Source organism: Sminthopsis crassicaudata, chromosome 2 (assembly GCF_048593235.1).
Source record: "Sminthopsis crassicaudata isolate SCR6 chromosome 2, ASM4859323v1, whole genome shotgun sequence".
Lineage (NCBI taxonomy): Eukaryota > Metazoa > Chordata > Mammalia > Dasyuromorphia > Dasyuridae > Sminthopsis > Sminthopsis crassicaudata.
The window spans coordinates 652,863,870-652,887,751 of NC_133618.1; the positions used below are offsets into that span (position 1 = coordinate 652,863,870).

Consider the following 23,882-nt stretch of genomic DNA (forward strand, 5'->3'; position numbering starts at 1 on the left):
AGGAAAGCTTCTTGAAAATCTAACACACCATGGAAATGTAAGATAGCATTACCTCTGTCCATAATTACAGTTGGCTTTTATTGTATAAATATTTCCAACACAAGAGTCAATGAATCATCAATTCCTAAACTCAATTTAAAACTTCCAGTTTATGGTGGTTTTCTCTTGATTTGCTTAACATTTAGCTCACTATATTCCTAGTAGGTGACTTTGGGAAAAGCATTCTGTTCCTAGCTGAGGGCAAAATCTTGACCCTAGTTAGAGGAGAAAGGCAAGAAAATTCAGTTTTTTCCTTTTCCTCTTACTCTAGTTTTCCCAATGGTAGCATTTTTTCTCTAAAGAAGTACCCAACAGTATGGTGGAATAGATAGAACACTAGGTTAGGAGTTAAAAGATCTAGTTTTGGCTCTCTACATGTAAAACATATAGGCAAGTAATTTTACTTGCTTGGGTCTCAGTTCCTAAGGCTGGCCTAGCACAATTCTAAGGCCCTTGATAGCTAAGTCTTAATCTATGATATTATGAAAATGAAAAACATGTAGAATTTATTTCTGCTCTCAGTGTCTTTAAGTCCAAGTGTGTCTCCCAAGCTCACAAAGACCTCCAAGGTCTATAACCATTACCTACTTGACTCGAACCCTAGCAATCTCAAATGATAGTTCAGCTAGGTATTGGACATGGTCAAACTAAAGGAGTCTGGGAATTTTAAAACACATTATATGCTCTGAGATTTGTTGAAAGGTTGGAAGGTGCCTGAGAAGAGGAAAGAAAACAAAATCATTCCTCAGAGTCTTAACTGGGATAATTTTTTTTTTTTAACTCAGTAGATGTAATTTTCACTTTTCTTCATTCTTTATTATGCTATGGAATCACTTGGATCCCCTTGGTGACTCTGATGCCATCAATGCTGGTAGAAAAAGATCAGACCAAACAGTAGTTCACTTTTTCATTTACTTCAATAGCCACCAAGCTCCAAAGTCATATTCTTCCTGCTTTTCAAACAGCCAGGTAGAATCAAGTCCTGTGACTGTTGCTATCTTTTGATTTGGTCTATAAGCCCTGAGACAGGTTATCACATTACCTAGATAACCAAAATATTAATATTCCTCCTTTCCTTTCTAGATTCTCCTCTAGCTTCAGAGTAAGGCTAGATGAGGACTTGAATGCAGGTTTTCCAAAAGATTTGGGATGTGATGGTCAAAAACAATTAGACTGATTCACAGCACACCCTGGTCACTAGACAATCCGGCGTGACAGCCTGGGCCGTGAGAATCAGTTCTAATATAGGGTAGTCAGGACTCCAGCAACAATTACATAAAGCAGGTAAAGCTGCTTCTGCTGGTCAGCAAACATCAGCTCAGAACCACTTTACAGCTCTTTACCAGCAACTAAGTGCCTTTATTTACAGAGTGACTGTCACTTTCCTCTGCTTGGAGATCTGGTGTATTATTTAACACTCATTTATCTAGGGAAAACATTTCAATTTAAATCGGCCGACACAACAGAGGCTTTGCCAGACTCTATCCCCCTCCCTTGATTCTAAAGGACAAATAGCGGAGCTTACAATGCCTGTCTAGGCAGCAAAAACCCTTAGCCCTGCCTTGGCTAGGGAGGGAAGGAGGAAAAGGGGCCCTTTTCACATTGCCATTTGATTCTACTCTTTGAAATAGTCTAGATGTAAATACACATGATGTTGCTCAAATGCTGAGTTTGTGAATTGAAAAGCTTACATATCCCCCTCCCTTTTGGGGGAAACTTCTATTTGAGATCTTCCCTCACTAATGACAAATGTCCACTAACTGTAACATATAATCTATGTAACATATAATCTAAGCCCCTGGAGGGACTTAAAGATGATATGATTTTCTCAGAATCATATAGTCAGTCAAGAATGAGTTTATTAGGTGCCAGATATTGTGCTAAGCACTAAGGATACATAGAAAGCAATAGAATTTGTCAGAAGTGACAGAAGTTGGTCTTCTATATTCCAAAGACAACTTTTCATCCACTGTGTCATAATGCTTTAATTTGTGCTCATGGAAAGGGGTCAATGTGTATGTTTACATGTGTATCTTATGATCCTAGAACTAGAGCTACTAGAGATCTCAGGTATTGTCATTTTTACAGGGGTCCACTAAGGTAAATTGATTTGCTTTAGCTCTCATAGGTAGTAAGTAACACAAGCAAGATTGGAATCTGGTCATCTGGCAATTAGAACCAAAGCTATTTCTATTCTATCATATCACCTTATGTCCACATACATTATATACATGTGTATACATGGCTATACACACAAGTCATTTAATCTCTCAGGATTTTCAGTTTCCACTTGACAAAATGCTGATGATATTTATGGTAGCTACTGCCTAGGGGCTTAAATGAGAACAGATGTAAAGATCATTGAAAATCATTAATATTATTTTTATGTATAGGATATGGTATATAGGATAGAAGAAAACAGAAATATGCATTTAAAATATATATCTTACAGATATTTATATACACATATATATGTATATGCATATACACATAAACAATTTGTATATGTATATTTACACACATGCAAATGAAGTCCAGACAAACTTTCTTGTCATGATAGATAGATAGATAGATAGATAGGTGTATAGATATACAAGTATATAGATATGAAGTTGTGGCTTGCTATACATATATTTGCATATATAGAAACATATACATACATCTGTATGTATACATGTCTACATAAAACACATGTGGGTATATGTGTATATACACAGATGAATCTAGAGATGTTTATTTGCCATATACACACATGCATGTACATATTAGTTTGTCATACATATATGTATAGATGTGTATATATATGGATAAATAGAGAGATAAATGGATAGATGGGTGGATGGATAGATGAAAAAAAGGAAGGAAGGAAGAAGGAAGGAAGAAAGGAAGGAAGGAAGGAAGAGAAGGAGGGAGGGAGGGAGGGAGGAAAGAAAGAAAATAAGTGGCGATTGGCTTTCATTCTTGAAGAGAATCAAAATGTCATCATATGTATAGCATGACACAAGTTCTTTAGACTCATTTGTAAAATGAAAATATCTGAATAAATTATCTCTAAAGTTTAATATTCCAAATCTAATTTATATTTTTCACATATTGTTAATTGTTCTTTGTTCTCACAGATGACCAGAACATCAGGGAGGTGATGATATGACATGCAAGTCAAATAGACTGAAGAGAGGGAGACCTTACTGTACAAGGTCACCTGTCTCACTTTCCCTTCCAGTCCAACAGCCCAATATAGATCAGGCTAACTGGACTCAGTGGGAGACTTTAGCCTTTTAAGCTAAGGTCTTTAATAGGTCTCAGTTTGTCTGGGGTAATATCCATTCAGTAATTAAGACTATGCAGTTGAGGCAAAGAATGGCCTCTTTGAAGACCAGTGCTATCTTTACCAAAATAGGGCAACAACTTCTGTAAAACTTAGAGTCTTAGAGCAATGTTTGGATCATTGAAGGTTTAAGAGACTTGCCCAGTATCATGGTACCAGGATGTTCAGAAGTGGGGTTTGGCCCCAGGTCTTCTGATTTTGCAATCAGTTCTCTATCCTCTATGACATATTAGACACATATAGAAAAAGTCATCATTTTCACATGTTAAGTCACTTGAGGCCCTATGCAGTAGAAAAAAGAGATGTAATCTCCATTTTACAGAAGGGAAAACTGAGTTTCTGAAAGGTTAAAGAACTTAATCAAAGAGCTAGTAAATGTTGAAGAGAAATTAGGTGAAAAGCTTTCCTAATTCTCAGTAAGAATTCTGTTTACTACTTCACATGTTTATGTAAATCAGACTATCACTTCAAGATAAGCAGATTTTCCTGAGTATATCTGTAAATATATACAGTAGCGCTGACATACATGTCCTTAGAAACATAGTCTGCAAGTGTTACATTGTTCATTCATAATGCTCCAGATAGTGGAGCCTAGATTCTCCAGCGTCTGACATGAGAGTGAGAGTTGTGAGTCTTCTATAGGAAGTGAAGTTTTCTTTGGAAGTATAACAACCTTCACTGCATGGAAAGGGTTAAAGGAGGACTTGGAGGTCCATGATGATATACTTCTATAATTGAAATTTATCTTAGTTGTACTAAAGAAAAAACTAAATGACTGCACCACTGTTACATCTATGAATGACAAAAAGCCCATGCTCACACCACCTGGGAGGCTCACAGCACATCTGCAAAGAGAGTCTTAGTGGTGGAAGATTCTGAAAGCATCTGTGAGGTGCCCAGATTCACAGTCTGCCCTATAGAAAAGAGGCTGGAAGCAATTAGATAAATAATAAAATTCTGCATTTAGCTAAAAAAATCAGTCATGAGAGCTCCTGTATGAAATCAGAAGTTGGGGAGACTTGGTCGAAGTGGTTCCTAGGAAAATGTGATATGTAGTTGTACACAACTATACTCTCTACTGCTGGGGAAGCTGAAATTGGCATGTCTCTGAACTTGGGAGTTCTGGAATTTTGTAGTCTAGAGTAATAGAACATCAAGTCATCAATTATTTTTTTATATTATACATACATATCCATGTAAATAAAATTATATACTGCATGCATGCACAATATAATACATACACATGCACATACATTCATGTGCATATGTATATGCACAATTATTATATATACACACATATATATCAATAAAATTATATTGTTATATATCACACACATGTACTACACACATATACATGGATATATATGTATATACATACTTATATTGTTATATTATATTCATATGTAAATAAAAATATGATATTATATACTGCACCAGTGCACATTCACATACATACACATATAGTGTCACAGCAACATCCAAATCAATAATATAGCAGTCTTTATAAAGGTCAAGTCAAGTATTTATTAAGTGTTCACTATGTGCCCTACTTTGTGCTAAGCAATAGGACTACAAAGAAAGACAAAAACATAGTTTCTTCCTCCTAGGGGTTTGCAATCTAATGGAGGAGACAATATACAATTAAATGTATCAAAGATATGCAGACTAAATGAGATGAACTCAGAAGGAAAACATTAGTATTGAGGGGCACAGATAGTAGGTGCAAGATATGAGATTTTTTTGACACTTGAGGCTTGCTCTATATAATATATACACTCCTGTCTTCCCCACCCCAACTCATTCTCTATTTTCTCCTTCTGGATCTTCTTGTTTCTTCTTGCAAAAATTAGGGGTGATATTAAAGCTAAGTTTTGAAGGGAGACAGGGAGCCATGGAGATATGGAGGGAGAGCATTCCAGGTTTGGACAACAGCTGGTTAAAAAAAGGCAGAGTCTAGAGGAAGAACAACATTGTTTCAGTGAATCACAGTGTACATAGAAGATACTGAAAACATATGAAGGGACAGGTTGTAAAGGCACTTAAAAATCAAAGGGAGAATTTTATACTTGATCTTGGGGGTGACAGGGAGACATTATAATTATTCATTTAAGGAGATGCCATGGTCAGCCTTTAGCTATTGATTATGGAATAAGTTGCATTGTGTGTGTGTGTGTGTGTGTGTGGGATACATACGACAGTGAGACCAAGCAGCAGACTTTGACTGTAGGATGATTTGGAGGTAACAAGGGTTTTTACCAAGATGGTTGCCATGTCTAGGAGAAAAGAGGATGTGAGAAATGTAATATTATAGTAAACTTAGTTATGAGAACATGACATCCAGGGTGAAGAATGTTGTATTTCTTTTATGTTACATCCTGGTCAGAGCATATATAGTGTTAATGTGTTCAGCTTTCAGGGCCCCATTTTTTTAAAATTTTATTTCTTTATTTCTTTTCTTTTTTTATTTTTAACGCTCCTCATAGGACCTGGAGAAATGCTCCTTTTTTTTTTCAATTTATTTTTATGTATGTATGTATGTATTTATTTATTTTTATCTTTTTTTTTTCATCTCAGATTTGCCTTTAATCCCCAAAACAAAACAAAACAAAACAAACAAACCTGAATTAAAGAATATCAATCATCAGAGGAAATAAATTCTAAAATGCATCCCAGTACAAAGGAGAAAAAACAAGATGATTCAGCAAACGAAAGCTAAAGCCTTTGGGTTTTGGTCCAAACTCCATCAATTATTAACTATGTAACACTGAATAGGTCATTTCTTCTTGTGTCTCATTTTCTCGTAATTTACATTCATTTCCCAGTGTTCCTTTTCTGGGTGTAGCTGATTTTGTCCATCATTGATCATTTGGAATTGGATTAGCTCTTCTCTATGTTGAAGATATCTACTTCCATCAGAATACATCCTCATACAGTATCATTTCCACATCCCCTCCAACATTCATCGTTATTTGTTCCTGTCATCTTAGCCAATCTGACAGGTGTGTAGTGGTATCTCAGAGTTGTCTTAATTTGCATTTCTCTGATCAATAGTGATTTTGAACACTCTTTAATATGAGTCGAAATAGTTTTAATTTCATCATCTGAAAATTGTCTGTTCATATCCTTTGACCATTATCAATTGGAGAATGGCTTGATTTCTTATAAATTAAGGTTAATTCTTTATATATTTTGGAGATGAGGCCTTTATCAGAACCTTTAACTGTAAAAGTGTTTTCTCAATTTGTTACTTCCCTTCTAATCTTGTTTGCATTAGTTTTGTTTGTGCAAAAGCTTTTTAATTTGATGTAATCAATTTTTTCTATTTTGTGCTCAATAATGATCTCTACTTCTCCTTTGGATACAAATTCCTTCCTCCTCCACAAGTCTGAGAGGTAAACTATCCTATGTTCCTCTAATTTATTTATGATCTCATTCTTTATGCCTAAATCTTGGACCCATTTTGATCTTTTCTTAGTATGTGGTGTTAAATGTGGGTCCATGTCTAGTTTCTGCCATACTAATTTCCAGTTTTCCCAGCAGTTTTTGTCAAATAATGAATTCTTATGCCAAAAGTTGGGATCTTTGGGTTTGTCAAACACTAGATTGCTATTTTTATTCACTGTCTTACCCTGTGAACCTAACCTATTCCACTGATCAACTATTCTATTTCTTAGCCAATACCAAATGGTTTTGGTGACTTGCTTTATAATATCGTTCTAGATCAGGTACAGCTAGACCACCTTCATTTGATTTTTTTTTCATTACTTCCTGTGAAATTCTTCCATATGATTTTTTTTTTTTGTTATTTTTTCTAGGTCATTAAAATAGTTTCTTGGGAGTCTGATTGGTATAGCACTAAATAAATAGATTAGTTTAGGGAGTATTGTCATCTTTATTATATTTGCTTGGCCTATCCAAGAGCAGTTAATGTCTTTCCAATTATTTAAATCTGACTTTATTTTTGTGGCAAGTGTTTTGTAATTTTGCTCATATAATTCCTGACTTTCCTTTGGTAGATATATTCCCAAATATTTTATACTATCGACTGTTATTTTGAATGGGATTTCTCTTTGTATCTCTTGCTATTGGATTGTGTTGGTAATGTATAAAAATGCTGAGGATTTATGTGGATTTATTTTGTATCCTGCAACTTTGCTAAAGTTCTGAATTATTTCTAATAGCTTTTTAGCAGAGTCTTTGGGGTTCTCCAAGTATACCATCATATCATCTGCAAAGAGTGACAGCTTGATTTCCTCATTACCTACTTTAATTCCTTGAATCTCTTTCTCAGCTCTTATTGCCAAGGCTAGCATTTCTAGTACTATATTGAATAGTAATGGTGATAGTGGGCAATCTTGTTTCACTCCTGATCTTACAGGGAAAGGTTCCAGTTTATTGACATTGCATAGGATGTTTACTGATGGTTTTAAATATATGCTCCTTATTATTTTAAGGAATAGTCCATTTATTCCTATACTCTCAAGTGTTTTTAGTAGGAATGGATGTTGGATTTTATCAAATGCTTTTTCTGTATCTATTGAGATGATCATATGATTTTTGTTAATTTGGTTATTGATATAGTAGATTATTCTAATAGTTTTCCTAATATTGAACCAGCCCTGCATTCTCAGTATAAATCCCACTTGATCATAGTGTATTATTCTGGGGATGATTTTCTATAGTCTTTTTGCTAATATTTTATTTAAGATTTTCATCAGGGATATTGGTCTATAATTTTCTTTCTCAGTTTTCAGCCTACCTGGTTTAGGTATCAGTACCATGTCTGTGTCATAAAAGGAATTTGGTAGGACTCCTTCAATCCTATTTTTTCAAATAGTTTATATAGCATTGGAGTTAGTTGTTCTTTAAATGTTTGGTAGAATTCACTTGTAAATCCATCTGGCCCTGGGGATTTTTTCTTAAGGAGTTGGTTAATAGCTTGTTTTATTTCTTTTTCTGAAATGGGACTATTTAGACTATTTACTTCTTCCTCTGTTAATCTGAGCAAGCTATATTTTTGAAGGTATTCTTCCATTTCATTTAAGTTATCGAATTTATCGGCATAAAGTTGAGCAAAGTAGCTCCTAACTATTGTTCTAATTTCCTCTTCATTAGTAGTGAGTTCTCCCTTTTCATTTTCAAGACTAACAATTTGCTTTTTCTCTTTCCTTTTTTAAATCAGATTTACTAAGGGTTTGTCTATTTTGTTGGTTTTTTCATAGAACCAACTCTTAGTTTTATTAATTAATTCAATAGTTTTTTTTAATTTCAATTTTATTAATCTCACCTTTTATTTTTAGAACTTCAACTTTCGTGTTTGTCTGGGGTTTTTAAATTTGTTCCTTTTCTAGCAATTTTAGTTGTTAGCCCAATTCATTGATCCTCTCTTTCTCTATTTTATGCAAGTAGGCCTCTAGAGATATAAAACTTCCCCTTATTACTGCTTTGGCTGTATCCCGCACATTTGGGGATGATGTCTCATTATTGTCATTTTCTTGAATGAAGTTACTAATTATGTCTATGATTTGCTGTTTTACCCAATCATTCTTTAGTAGAAGATTATTTAGTTTCCAATTATTTCCTGATCTCTTTTCCCCTGGCCTTTTATTAAATGTAATTTTAATTGCATTGTGGTCTGAAAAGGATGCATTTACTATTTCTGCCTTACTGCATTTGATTTTGAGGTTTTTATGTCCTAGTATATGATCAATTTCTGCATAAGTTCCATGAAGCGCTGAGAAGAAAGTATACTCCTTTCTGTCTCCATTTAGCTTTCGCCAAAGATCTATCATATCAAACTTTTCTAGTAGTCTATTTACCTCTTTGAATTCTTTCTTATTTATTTTGTGGTTTGGTTTATCTAATTCTGAGAGTGCAAGGTTGAGATCTCCCACTATTATAGTTTTGCTGTCTATTTCTTTTTGCAGCTCTCTTAATTTCTCTTTTAAGAATTTAGATGCTGCACCACTTGGTGCATATATGTTTAACATTGATACTGCTTCATTATTCTTGCTACCCTTTAGCTGGATATAATGCCCTTCCTTATTTCTTTTAATTAGATCAATTTTTGTTTTTGCTTGATCTGAGATAAGGATGGTTACCCCTGCTTTTTTGGCTTCACTTGAAGCACTATAGATTCTGCTCCACTCAGGGCCCCATTTTAATAAAAACATCAGTAGACTAAAATGTACCCAGAAGAAGATGAACAGAATGAAAAGTATGAAGAATATGTTGTATAAAAATTGATTGAAGAAATTGGAGAATATTTATCCTGGAGAGGAGAAGGCTGAGGGTATACTGCAAGCTATCTTTAAGTATTTCAAGATCTGTCATTTAGAATAAGTATCAAATGTGTTTTTCAGAGCTAAGAGCAAAAGAGTGGAAAATTTAGGTCTATGTATTAGAAAGTAGTTTAATGATAAAGCTAATGAAAAGTTGAGGAGATGCTCTGGGAGATATTGAGGGGGGTTCTTCTTCGTAAAGATTTTCAGTTTAGATAGGTACAAAATTTGGGCAAGTAGCAGGAAATATTTGTTGTTCAGGTACTAATTAAGCTAGAAGTGCCCTGAGATTTCTTCCATTTCTTTGAAGTCAGAGATGTCCTCATTTTTGTCTTTCTATCCTTGTAAACTGAATGAAATTCCCAGGACATCATCATTAGCATTAGCATTTATATACATCTTTAGGCTGAGAAGTTTAATAATTTACTCAGGGACATCATACAACTAGTAAGCATCTCAAGCAAGATTTAAATTCAAGTCATCTTGGCTACCGCTATATAGTTTAATAAATGGCTGATTGATATTTTTTCAGCTATGAAAGGAATTCTTGATGAGGTACGGAGCAGACTGAAGGACCTCTGAAGTCCCTTCCAACTAGTATTCAATTTTATTAGCAGATTAAGGCAGCTGAAGAAAAAACAAACAGAGACTTTGACACCATTACCAGAAGCAATATCATTCCAATAAGGGAAGTTGGCCAACTAACCCTATTCTACTCTGACTTATCTATATCAACCAATCAATCAAAAAAAGATTTATTAAATACCTTTATATTCCAGGCATCATGCCAGATATTGAGTATACAAATATAAAGAATGAAATAACCCTATATCCAATGGAGCTTACATTCTAGTAAGAAAATAAGAACATATAAATGTATATATTATAAACATAAAATAAATACATACATATATATGTGCATATAGATATACACACATATATACATATGTATGTATATACAGACAAAGTAATTTGGGAGAGAGGGCACTAGTAATTCAGGAAATCAGGAAAGACTTTATTCAGAAGATGATGCTGGGGCTGCCAGGAGTTAAGAGCATTCCAAACATTGGACAATTAATGCAAAAGATTAGAGGCAGGAAATGAAGTGTTGTGTATGAGGAATAGAAAAGATACAGAGCATACACTTGCAAAATATGGAGTGTTTAAAACTAGAGAGTACTCATAAGAGGCTTATTAAGTCTTGAAGAGTTCTGGGACTTGTGTCCTATTATGAATGGTTGAAGGATTAAAGATGTGCAGTTTAGAGAAGTAATACAGGAAATATGGTAACTGTTACCAAATAGTTGAAAGGCTTTGCATGCAAAAAGGGAAAGAAGATTTCAAATTAATTTCTGTGTGTGTATGTGTGTGTGTGGGTGTGTGTATGTCTCTCCATATATATGTATGCATCTATAATAATTTTATAGTATGTTTGTAAAGTAGTTCCATATATTATTTTCTGTTCCACAGGAGTATCTCATGAAGGAGATATAATTTTCATAATTCCCATTTTAGAGATGAGAAAACTGAGACTTGGAAATTTTAAGGGACTTACCCAAGAACCATTGCTAGTTAGTAGCAAAGATAAAGATTGAATAAAGGTCTTCTAATTTCATGTCTATTCCTCTTTCAGCTACTTTGTTGAGCTCAAGTAGAATTCATAGGACTATAAAATTCAATTTACCATAAAAAGGTGGGATGGAAATAGCTCCGTGATTTCATTCATATGGAACTTTTGGAAACTTCTATAGATATTCCTTCTAGCATACAATGGTTGTTTTTTCTATAACATAACATCATAGCAAGATCCTAAATCACTGAAAAGTTGAGTGTTTTTTTTTTTCAGTTTCACAGATAGTAGGTACAAGAAATGAGATTTTTTGACACTGAGGTTTGCCCTATACAATATATACCTTCCTATCTTCCCCATGCCAACTCATTTTCCATCTTCCCCTCCTGGCTCTTTAATCATAAACACTATACAATAAATAATTGCTTTATTGTCCCCAAAATATCCAGTAAATAACCTCAGCCAAAAAAGAAGTCAGAAATTTACTAGAGATAACTATAAATGTAAAGCTAGGTAGAGTACCCAACCTAAATGTTAAGAATTTCTCTAAGTAGGGGCTCAGAGCAATTGTGGTTAGACTCACAACTTTTCCTCTAAGATAAACTTCTTTAAAGCAAAAGCAGATGAAAGCACATATACCTTATGGGCCATTTTATTGCCCCTTCTGCTTAAAACAGATTCTTATTATAGGGTTTTATATACATAAAGAAGAACAACCTAAAATTTAGAGTACGATTTAGGACAGCCTCAAAAATAGTGAAAACTAGGAATATTCAAGCAGAGGCTGGCTGACTTCCTTTCTAGGATGGTGTAGTAAAGATTCTTGCTTTATTTTTATTTTTTGGAGGCGTCCAGAGAAAAACAGGGGAGAGATTATGTCTGAGATCCCTTCTCCTATGGAGTTTTTCCTGACTTGATATTCTTTAGGGATTTCTTCTTTATACGTAGTCCCTTCTTCCTTCCTTCCATAAATACCCACAGAGGAATAGTTGGACTTGGAAGGGATGGGGTAATAGCTTTTAGTGGAAACATTATTCACCATCCTGCATAGCACTGCTTTTGTATCTAAAGAAGAGATCTACCCACAAACTAGTGAGCATCTATACATCTGGATTTTCCACTGATAATAGACCACCCCAATCTTCAATCCCCAAGTTAATTTTCAACACCTATTCTCCCTGAGTTTTTCCCTTTCCTTTAATGCCCATCAATCTTACTGCACTCATATTCACATGCAAACATGTCTCTCTGCAAGCACACCTACACATGCACATACACACACATATTCAGAAATCAGAAAAGCATTTTTCAGCTGCTCCTGCATAATAATTCACTTCCATAATATTCTCTTGTTCAACTCTGAAATGGTGATGGGGGAAAAAAAGGTTTCTCTTTATATCCACCAAATGAGCAAAGCTCAATGCTAAAATATTTTTCTTCCATTGTAACTGAAACGTCTACTGGCTCCCTTCCCAAAAACCAGAAAGACAATTATACTTAACTGTTTAGAGATTTATAAATACTATACTCGAGTAGCCTCTGGGTAGTAACTTTAGATACCCAGCCCAATAATTTTCTTTTATTGGTTTGTGATTTAGATCTTATTTTGAGTCCTATATAATAAGAGCAGTACATTTCATTAAAAGTGCTTACTAAACAATAAAGAAAAGTTGGCTTGGGGCCCCAAGCAGGTCTCAAGTACAGGAGGGGGGCTGCACTGTAACATTTTTTCTGTGGACATTACAAGACAGATCACAGAGTAGCAGTTCAGATGTATTTCAGCAAAGCAACAATTGCAGCTGTTTTCTAAATGACTTCAGCTTAGGAGAATTTTTCCTACACAGCGTATTTCACCACATGAGAGATCCTCTTAAGACCTCCATTTACAATTCTTGTAATAGATTCCTGGAGAAGGAAGGAAGAAAAAAAATTCAAAGGGGATAGAGAACCTTTGCTGAAAAAGATTATTCCTGCCCCCGACCCTTCTAAAATTGAAGATCTTTCACAGGATAAAAAAGTAAAAGCTGGCAAAAATAAACTTTGGATATTTTTTTTCCTTTTCAACCTGCAGAAAAGGACATATTAACATCCCTTCTCAGAATGTGCCCAACTTGGGACAAAGGCTAGGGAGGGAAAGCTTCCAGAACAGAATGCAAATAAGAGGGTTCTATGGAGCTCATCCAGTGCCAGTCTTTGGCAAAGTTAAGGAATCTCTCAAAAAACCAGATCCAGCTATAAAAGGTCATAAGAGTTTCTTGCCTTTCCCACTATTCTTCTTTCACCACCCTGCTTTGTTGTCTTGGGAAAGCTTTCCTAGCAGTATGCTCAGTAAAGTTTCTCTATGGGGCTCCTGTTAAATCCTTTTTATTTAAACACAAGGCATACATTTCTGGGCCCTAAAAAATAACTCAGATAGTGAATTCTAAAGATTGTTTCTCTGGAGTCAAACCTGGCTTTCCAGAAGTGCTAAAGGGCAACTTGTAAAGAAGATGGGGCAGTGGGTCACCAAGGAATAACTATCTCAATAAGCTTAGAAAAGAACTGGATTTATTTACCATAGAAATATAACTTTCTAGCCCAGTTCCCAGTGACTTAAACAAACAAACAAACAAAAACCACTTTGGACAAACCAAACTTTTTCTCCACCTGGACCTTAAACCCAAGGATCTGAAGTTTTTTTGGCCATTTCTCCACTACAGCCCTATTCTCTAGGTTTTCTGCTTCCCCGGCCACAAGGTGGGGAGCTGGATTATCTGGCCCTTGCTCTTTCCCAATAGACAAAAAGCAGACAAGAAAAATTAAGAGATGATTCAGCCTAAGGCACCACACATTTCATCCTGCCTGTCTATGGGAATGGTGTAAATGTTTGAATTTTGCTATTAATCAGAACTTTAGCCTCCAATACTGTCAGCATGGGGACTAGACAAGTTGAGATCAGGCTATTATTCCCTTTTCTTCTGGAGGCAAAAACAAGCCACCTTCTGGCTTTTGTTCATTCAATTGAATAACCTGTGGAGGTTCCCAGACCTTATTCAGTCTGCTGGGATAGGAAAAGCAGCAGAAGTAAATGAAAAGACCACTCCGCCCCCAGAATTGAAGGTCTCCAGTGGCTAGTTATCCTTGGAAGAATGCCTACGGAAATTGTCAGTTATGAAGAAGGGTAGTGGTGTAATCAAGTAGAGGTGTAGAAAATCTTCTCTGTTTATACTTTTCAAACCTTCAAAGGTTCCTGATGAAATCTGATCAAAGACAAATGGATCTGTCAAGCACTGGACATTTACTGAATGCCTACTGTTTGTAAAGCATTTTGGAGATTATGAGAAGAATTGTATGATATGGTTGCTGATCTCTGGGAACTTCCAGTCCAAAATTGGGAGTTTGAACAAAAAAAGAAGTAACAGATGAATAAGGTTATGGGACAGTAGATTTGAAATGTCTGAATGTACATTTCAGAAAACAAGTTCTGGAAGAGCTTTTCTGTCTTTGAATCGTTAGAGTGAGAGGAGACATGAAGAAAGAGGACGGTTTTGATGAACTGAGATGATAGAGAGGAGATAGGTTGCAGGGAACATAATAAGCAAATGCAAAGAAATGGAACAAGGTGAAAACTTAAATATCCCTTGGTTACAAAACCATGTATCCTCATCATTCCACATGATATGATTAAAAGATGACATAATCTGATATTTTGCATGAGACGTCAGTATCATTTTCTCCACTAAGCTTTCCTTTAGTACTTTCTGTTCCTATACCTTATATTTTTCTTTAAATTCTCAAAAACAATGTCTTCTCATTATTTTATAGGATATGATCAAAAGATGACATAATCTGATAAATTAAATCATTTTGCATCAGAAATCACCATCATTTTCTCTACTAAGCTTCCCTTTAGTACTTCTTTTTCCTATATCTTATACCAGTCATGCTTCCTTCTGTTTCATCTGATCCTCCACAAGGATTTCTTTCTGCTTCCTCTGATTCTGTCATCAGGTAAAATGATACATGGATGATTATTAATCTATATACTGAAGTCACTAAACATTAAGAGATTTGAAAGAAATTTCACATCCTCTTCCCTGCCTTTTGTACCTTGAGCTAAAACGCCTATGCTTTAAACTTTGAGGTGAGGGCAGTCTGCCAACTTTTTACTTATGATATTTTCCCTCCATACATCAAAGATTCAGTTATCTCATCAAGTTGCCTATGTAAATCAGTGGATTTTTTTGGGGTCAAGGACCATTTTATCTTTACATTATATCCTCAGCACTTAACAATTAGCATTCACATAGTGGGTACATAAGAATGAATATTGGTTGGTCCATTGAATTGATTGTGAACTCTCTGTAATTAAGTAATTGCTTGCTATGATCAAATTGCCCAAGGTGGTTTTGTCAAAATAAATCATTACAAAATAAGTCAACTCAATCTCCTTGAGCCTCAGTAGTATTGGAAAATATGATCTTTTAATAGAGTCTCTTTCAACTCTAAATCTATGGTGATACAGTGATGAGTTCTATGAATGTCTCCAGCATGGCCTTCAAGTAAAAGTGGACTTTACTGAACTTTACTCAAAATCTTTGGGATTTTGAAAAGGGGAGTTAAAGTTCTGAAATCTAGGATTCTGCCCTTGCTTTCAGTAAGCCATCAAAATGGGACTTTAATGGCAGAATCATTTCAGCCCACATAAGAAATCCTAGTATGTCTTAGGAGAACATAATAGGTTATTCTCCTGCTTTTCCCTCAGTTCCCAGAGGTCAGTGACCATGTTTGACAACAGCATTAAGAAGTAGAAATTAATCTGATTTTTTTTCTCATGCAGCACAATAATTATAGAAATATGTGTAGAAGGATTGCACATGTTTACCATATATTGGATTACTTGCCATCTAGGGAAGAGGATAGGTGGAAGGGTCAGGGAATTTGGAACACAAGGTTTTGCAAGGATCAGTATCAAAAAATCATCCACACATATGTTTTGAAAATAAAAAAGCTTTAAAAAATAAAAAGAGAAGTAGGAATTATTGTTATTATACCCATTTTACAGAGAAGGAAACTGAGATAACCAGAAGTTAAATGGCATGCCCAGGTGATAGACTCCTGACACTAGAGCTTTAGCTATAGCATCCCCTTGTTGTCCCTATTTAATCTGTTCAAATTATACTATACTATTTTATTATACTATATGCTAGATAAACAAAGACAACTTTTGTTGTCTTTTTGTTGACAACTTTATGGTCACTTTTGTTTTCCAATGTGGGGCATTGTGTTACTGGGAAAGTGAAACAAAGTTGTTAATCATTCTGTCACCAGATGCTTACAAAGAGCTAGGTACTGCGCTAAGACCACAATAAAAAGAAAGGTAAAAACATACCCTGGCCACAAGGAAATGATGTTCACTTGAGGGAGAGAGAGAGCATATAAATTATTAAGTATATATAAGATTTATCCAGAATATATGAGAGTTAACTTTGGAAAAGAAGGCACTAGCTGCTGGGGAGAGCGGAGACCATAATTAGGAGAAACATCTCCTAAAGAAACTGGAGGCTGAAACTTAATGAAAGAGTGAACTAAGAGGGAGATGTGGAAGGAGCTTTCCAGAAATAGGGAGCAGCTAATGCAAAGGCAGGAGACTGGAGAGTGTTTTATGGGAAAGAACAGAAAATAGATCAATGGACTTGGACCACAGAGTGAATAGAGGAAGTGGAGCATGAGAAAATTGGGAAGGTAGGCAAGGGCTTAAAGAGCTTTAAATGCCATCGGAGGACTTATGTTGGATCTTTGAAGTAATAAGGAGCTCATTGAGCAGTGGGTTAACTGAGCAAAGACCAAGTTTTCGAGTAAAATTCAAGGAAGGAAAAATCACTCCCATCTGGGAGATATAGAAGAGAAGGGTGAGGGAAGGTTTCTTGTGCCTTAAAGGAAGACCAGGATTTTACAGACAATGATAAGGAAGTATATTCTAATAATGGTAAATAGACTATATGGAGTCTGGAGTTGGATTTCAAGAATAGAAGGGGGAGGAGGAAGGGAAAAGGGACAGGGAATAGGTGTTTATATAATACCTACTATGTGTTAGTTACTATATTAAGCACTTTAAAATACTGTCATGTGATCATACAACAACCCTGTGCTCTCATCTACCTAAGTGCTATGATAATAACCCTCATTTCATAAAGCTACTTGAGTAAAACAGGTTGCCCAGGATCATGCAACTAATCAGTGTCTTAAGTCAGATTTGAACTCAGAAAGATGAGTTTTCCTAACTCCAGACCTGGTACTCCACTCACTGTACCATCTAGGGTGCCCAGATCAGAACTGCACAGTTAGATCTAGAAGTCATTGACATAGAGACTTATTTATTAATCTATGAGAATAATGTACAAAGAACACCTAGATCAATCCCTTAGGACAGACCCATTTTTGGGGATCTGAAGGTAATAACAAACAAAGGGGGAAAACAGAAAAGGAGGAAAACAATGAGAGAACACTGTCAATGGAGCCAAGGGAAGGAGACATTATAAGAGTAGGGAGTGGTCACAAAGTACTACCCCCAAAATCAAGAAAGGTGAAGCTGAAAGTAGACCATTGGACTTCTGGGAGAGTAGTTTTAGTAGAGTGGGAACATTGAAAATCAGATTTCAAGGGACTGAAGAGTGAAATATGGATGATAAGGAAGTAAAGAGAGGGAGGATAAACTATCTTTATAGGAAATTGATAATGAGGAAGGGGAAAAGGTATGGCAGTTAGTTGAAGGGGTAAAAATAAGTCAAGGGATATACACATACATGTGTATGTGTGTGGAGAGGGTTTAATGAGCAATGAGGCAAGTTCTTAATGTATATCATAGGGAAAGGGTCAGAGGTGTAAGGGAGAGCTTAACTTTGGCAAGCAGGAAGGCAATATTATTCTATGCATTTAGAGCAATTGAAAAAATAAAATTATGTAAAGAGGTTTTAAGATGTGAAGAAAGGGTCATGAAGGTACTCATGATGGATAGCCCCAATTATTTCAGTAAAGTAGGAGAGGGGAGATTTTGAACACACACCATGGGGAGTATGATAAGAAGGCAATGGAAGCTGATTTAAAGTTGCTATAAACTAATGAAGGTCAAAGGTCTAGTTAAGGCTAGATGGAATAAATGTATAATTAACCCCAGTGTATAAGGTTTCATGACTTACTTTAGCAATTTTTCTTAGGTTAGAAGAAACAACAGAGAGGAATCCAAGATTAAATATTAACAGGACATGGAGAAAGGTAAAACAAGTGTATAAGGGATTCTAATTGAGTGAGTAGTACCTTGTTTGGACTTAAAGGGAGGTTAGAACAAGGGTGATGGAGTTGTAAAATAACAAAGGGTGGAGAGGCTTCAAATCTCACACTAAGGGGAAAAAGCAAGGAACAAATAAGATCTATAGATATAGGCCACTGTTATAGAATGCAACAAGAATTAACACCATCTTCCCTTCTCTGGCCAGCTGTTTGTGTGTTCCATGGAAATCATGTACATGCAAGAGCCTTAGTGGAGATCCAGAGCTGGAAGGGATCCCAGATTTATGACTACCTCAGTATAAATACCTCAGCATTTCCTGGCAAATGATTCACTGATAGAGGAAGATAAACATTAACAAGTTGACTATGCCCACTGGAAAGTGTAGGTCAGGTCCTACTAACTTTGTGCTGAAAGCTTTGATCCATGGATATTATGACATAGACATCAGAGAGGAAACATGTTAGTGAAGAGAGAGAGAGAGAGAGAGAGAGAGACAGAGAGAGAGAGAGAGAGAGAGAGAGAGAGAGAGAGAGAGAGAGAGAGAGAGAGAGAGAGAGAGAGAGGGAGAAGGGGGGGGAGAAAGGGAGAGGGGGAAGATGAAGAAGATGAAGAGGGAAGGAGGGAGGGAGAGAAAGAACAAGCACTGGGTTGAGTCAGATGTTTGTTACTTTATCCCTAACTACTTGGTGTATGGCAATATCCATATGTTTTACTTTTCTGGATAAAATTCAGTATCTAATCATCTTGTAGGATTGTAGTGACAATAATTCAATTTGTTGAACATTTAGTAGGCACCTACTATGGCCAAAACATTGTACTGAGAATACAAAGGAAAAAAAAATTATACAGTCCCTGACTCCAAAGAATTTATATTTTATTAGAAAGCATGCAATATGTATATGTATAGGTATAATATTAGAGTTAAAATAGCTTTAAACTAAATTAGAGTTTCTAAGCAAAGTGCTATAGGAAACTAAGGATGCTTGATGTATCCAATAATCAAATGAAATTATAAATAAGAAAATATGGGAGAAAGAGAGAGAAAAAGGAGATTTAGAAATTAAAAATATGCACAAGAGAACAAAATGAAGTTGAGAAGGAATCAGAAAATCGGGACAGTTTTGAAACTAATAAACAGAATTTTATTTGTGTGTGTGTGTGTGTGTGTGTGTGTGTGTGTGTGTGTATTACAAAGCAGTATGAAATGGAGCCTTAGAAATTCATAGAAAATCCTCCTTTTGTGTCCTATAATGTTTCTGGAAATTGTTTTTTGTTTTTGTTTTGTTTTGTTTTGTTTTTGGTGTTTTTGATTAAAAAAACAAACAAAAAGCAAGTGTTGAGTGCTGCCCAAATACAAGGCATTGAATTAATATAAAATGAAAATGTACAGGAATAAATGTAAAATCTTATTTTTAGGTTCATTTTTTACCCAAATATAAGATAAAGTTAGAAAGCATTTTCTGTGATCTGGAGTTTTAGTGAATTGTAATTGTTGTGAGTAAACAATACTATGTGACAAATAATGAAAGCAGTCTTAAACTGGGTAAAGAAGACTAAATGAGTCCAGGGTTGATTATCTCACCTACACTAGTGAAAATCATACTAAGACATTTCATGAAAGACCTATTCTTAACTTAGCCAGATATTCTATCATATGGCAGAGGAATTACAGGTGGATTGTTAGCTACTTCGACTTTATGGTGTATCTCCAAAACCTATTATAGTTTCTGCACATAGTAGTTGCTTGATACATGCTTTCTCATTTGATGAATTACTCTGTTTGACCACAGAGAGTAGAATTAGGAGCAATGAGTAGAAATTATAGTTAATCTTATGTAAAGGAAAACTTCCCACCCTGACCAGAAGGGGAATGGTTTACTTCAAGAGATAAAGATTGGATAGTTGCTTCTCATATACTCTGTAGAGGGAATTCTTGCTTAGGTGTAAATAGGATTAGATGGCATGTAATTTAATAGAGTAGAAAAAAAGACCACCATGCCAAAAGTTAGCAGACTTGAGTTCTGTGTTTCAACTCTGTTGGCAACTAGATTTAAGACTATTAGCAAGTCACTCAACCTCTTTAAATCTCATTTCCTCATCTAGAAAGTGAAGGAATTAAAATCATATAATCACAGTTATTTAAGAATACTAGCCAGTGATGCTACTAGCTTCCTGTATAGTTTCACCAGTATTATCCATCTATCTGCAGTGACAAATGGCAGAGTGGAATTACCAATCACGTCCATAGTCCTTCAACTATCACTACAGCAGCAATTACTAGGATCAACCCATTTTTGGTATGGAATAAGTATTAATTCATGATAATGAATGACAACTGGTGAGAGAGAAACTCTGGCACACAAACTTCCAAGAATAAATTTCTGCCTTGTAAACTCCCAGTTCATAGAAAGCAGGAGCCATAGAAAGTTTACACATACTTGTGAGACTGAGAGTAGTCCTTGTTTTCATATGTTTTTCTCCCTTAAGTTCTTTCCCCATTGGTTAATGCAGACATGAAAGATGGACAAGGAGGGGAAATAATGTACATCAAGGCTGAAGTTTCCCACTTAATCTCTAAGCTTCTCATTTACTAGTCTCCAGATGATTATAAATTCACTGAAGCTTTCTTCTTACAAAGCTTATTTGTCATCTCAAATCACCAAAGGAAACCCCCTATTATGCAGGTGTGTCTCTCACTTATTTATTTATTTGCATTTAGGATGATGAGGAATAAAAAAAACCTGCCTTTTTATGAGCATTAATTATACACCAGGCAAAGGAAGCAATTGCCTCTATGTTATGAAATATTAAATCAAAATACTTCCCGTTCCCAGATGTCCCAGAGATAAATACAGCAGTATTTTGAAGCCCCTCTTGGAGCTGTTTTGCCTGCAAATTTATAGTTTTGTCTCCATTTTCAGAAAACCCTGTTTTCTGTGAAGTATAGCACTCTTGGTAGTTTTTTAAGAAGCAAACTCCTCTGGAGTTGCCTATGTAGGCAACAACTCTTATGCCAATGGCACACAAGGGATCCAGGGTTGATAGGCTCCTTTAAGATGACAAATGGGCTGGAAGTGTTATTGTCTTTGATTGCATGCCTTACATCATCTGTATGTAGGAATAAGAGGGCCATACTTTATCTTTAGCCATTTTATAAATATTTAAGTCCTTATAGTTGCCTAAAGATATTAAAGCATATTTTACAGTAGTTGGAGTATAAATATTATATATAGCGCAAGATACCAAAGTAGTTTAATGAATTCATAATTTTCTGTTCACTTTTATTGGAATGTGTTTTATGTTAGAAAAGTTCCATTTAAAGAATTAGATGCCATTCTACTCCCCGAAAACACAGAACTATAGCAAATGTCAGTGGGATTACATTATCTTGAGGATGGGAAGCTTCGGGAGGAGAGAGAAAAGGAAATTAAGGCACAAGGATGAATTTTCCCCAATTTCTGAATTTTAGTCTAATGTAAACAACTTTTGGAATAAACAATTTTCTTGGTTATTTAAGTTGTAAAGAAAGATTTTTTTTTCTTTTATGTTAGTGGTATAATGTCCCTAAACTTCTCTTTCTAAAATGTTATTTAGAAAACAGAAGGGAAGAAGAAGAAAATGATACTCAAAAGGACAGAAGAATAGTTAAGACTCAAGTTTTTGATTTGGACAACATTGTCCTCCAACACAAGTGTCAGTTTCCCTGAATGCAAATTAGTGGTCTTGTGTTTTTTTTTTTTTTTTTTGTTTGTTTGTTTTTTGAGTTGATGGGGGGAATTAAAGGGTTTTTTACTATTATTTTCAGTTTTTGAGTGAAATATAAAGAGTTTTCTCTTTAATATTTCACAAAGTTTCCCTAGTTCCCAGCGGGAGTCCATGCTAGGTAATGTTTGCTAATTACCAACAACAAAACTAGACATACAAAGCTGGTAAATTACCTGACCCTTTCCATTTTAATGAGACTACAAGGATTTCGGGAAGTGATGTTGTTTCAGTGGTTAATGGTGTCAGCAATGTTGTAATTGTGGGTTGAGACGCATTAGCTGAACAGCCACGTGTAGGAAGGGCTTTCTCGTGACAAGCTCTTGGGAGACTAGAGCCATATTATCATTAAGCTTTTGTCATTTGCATGCTGCTAATCACTTACTTTATTATCCAGTGTATCCATTGTCTTTCTTTAATTGCTCTTTAAATTAAAATTAAAAATAGTTACAAAGCCCACCATGGCTGGGATGGTATCTTGATTATGAAGATAACTTCAGGAAAATGAAATATATGATAATATATTGCAGGGATTATAAGAGAGTTCCCATTGTAAGATTCTCTGCCAACTGTCCTCAGGGGCCTCATTGCAGCATTTTCTCATGCTTTAGCCTATATTATTTGTTTAATAAATGGTTATTTATGATCTTTTCATCTATCATGGAAACTTTTGGAAAAGTACCTATTTTTGCTTGATTGGAGCCATTACTATGTTATTCTTTGGTCAATGTTGTGAGGGCTACTCAGAGGACAGAGGCTAAAAATCTCTTTTTGATAATGAAGAATAATCAAAAAATAAACTCCCTTCAGAAGCACAAATTCATTCTACCCTCCGAAGTGAAGAGTTCCTCCAACAAAACAGACTAGACCGATTGTCCATAAACCAATTTACTACCATCCCAGGGTTTGTCCAGGTGATAAGGTAACCCAACAAGTGAGACAGTCTAGAGCAGCTCAACTACTAATGGAAAGGTGGAAAAACCAAAGAAAGGGAGAGAGCAGAAATGCAGGAGTTTTATGGGGATTGATGAAGTCTACTCAGACACCTCTGATGTCATAAGGAGAGGAGAGTCAATTAGTGAAGTTGCTAGGGAGACCAAAGTTTCTAGCAAGGAATTTTCTTGGTATAGAGTAGAAAAGTGGTATCAGACAGGGGTGAAGGCTACACTGAAAGAGTGACACTCATTTGAATGAAAGAATAGACCTCCCCCCCAAATTGACTCCTGTAGCACCAAACTAAAAGTTATAACATCTGGATTCTAGCTGCCATTAATTTGTTGTATGATGTTGGGCTAGTTACTTCTCTCAAAAGCTTTTTTTTCCTTTAGTGACTTCTTATGGGCTTTAAAACTCTGCTTCTGAAAGCCTGCTGGGTTATCATGGCCAACTGTGTGACCAAGGCTATTACAAGCTTCAATAGCCTGTCCCACAGAGCCTACAGATGCAGTGGAGTTGGGTGGCTTCTATTTGATATTCTATGAAACAAGATTGGGAGTTTAACTATTTTGAAGGGAAACTGGTCACTATGATGACTGAAGCTAAAAAACAGAGAAAAAAGGATCAAGATAATTTAATTTCCTGAGAGAATTGGGTTTAATATTTGCCTTGTGGAGAAACATTAAGAGAAATCTT

At 35.4% G+C, this 23,882-nt stretch overlaps 1 protein-coding gene across 1 annotated transcript in view; it reads left to right on the forward strand.

Moving 5' to 3' along the window:
• Positions 1-23,882, forward strand: part of KCNMA1 (potassium calcium-activated channel subfamily M alpha 1) — an 893,014-nt gene that overhangs the window by 821,288 nt on the left and 47,844 nt on the right.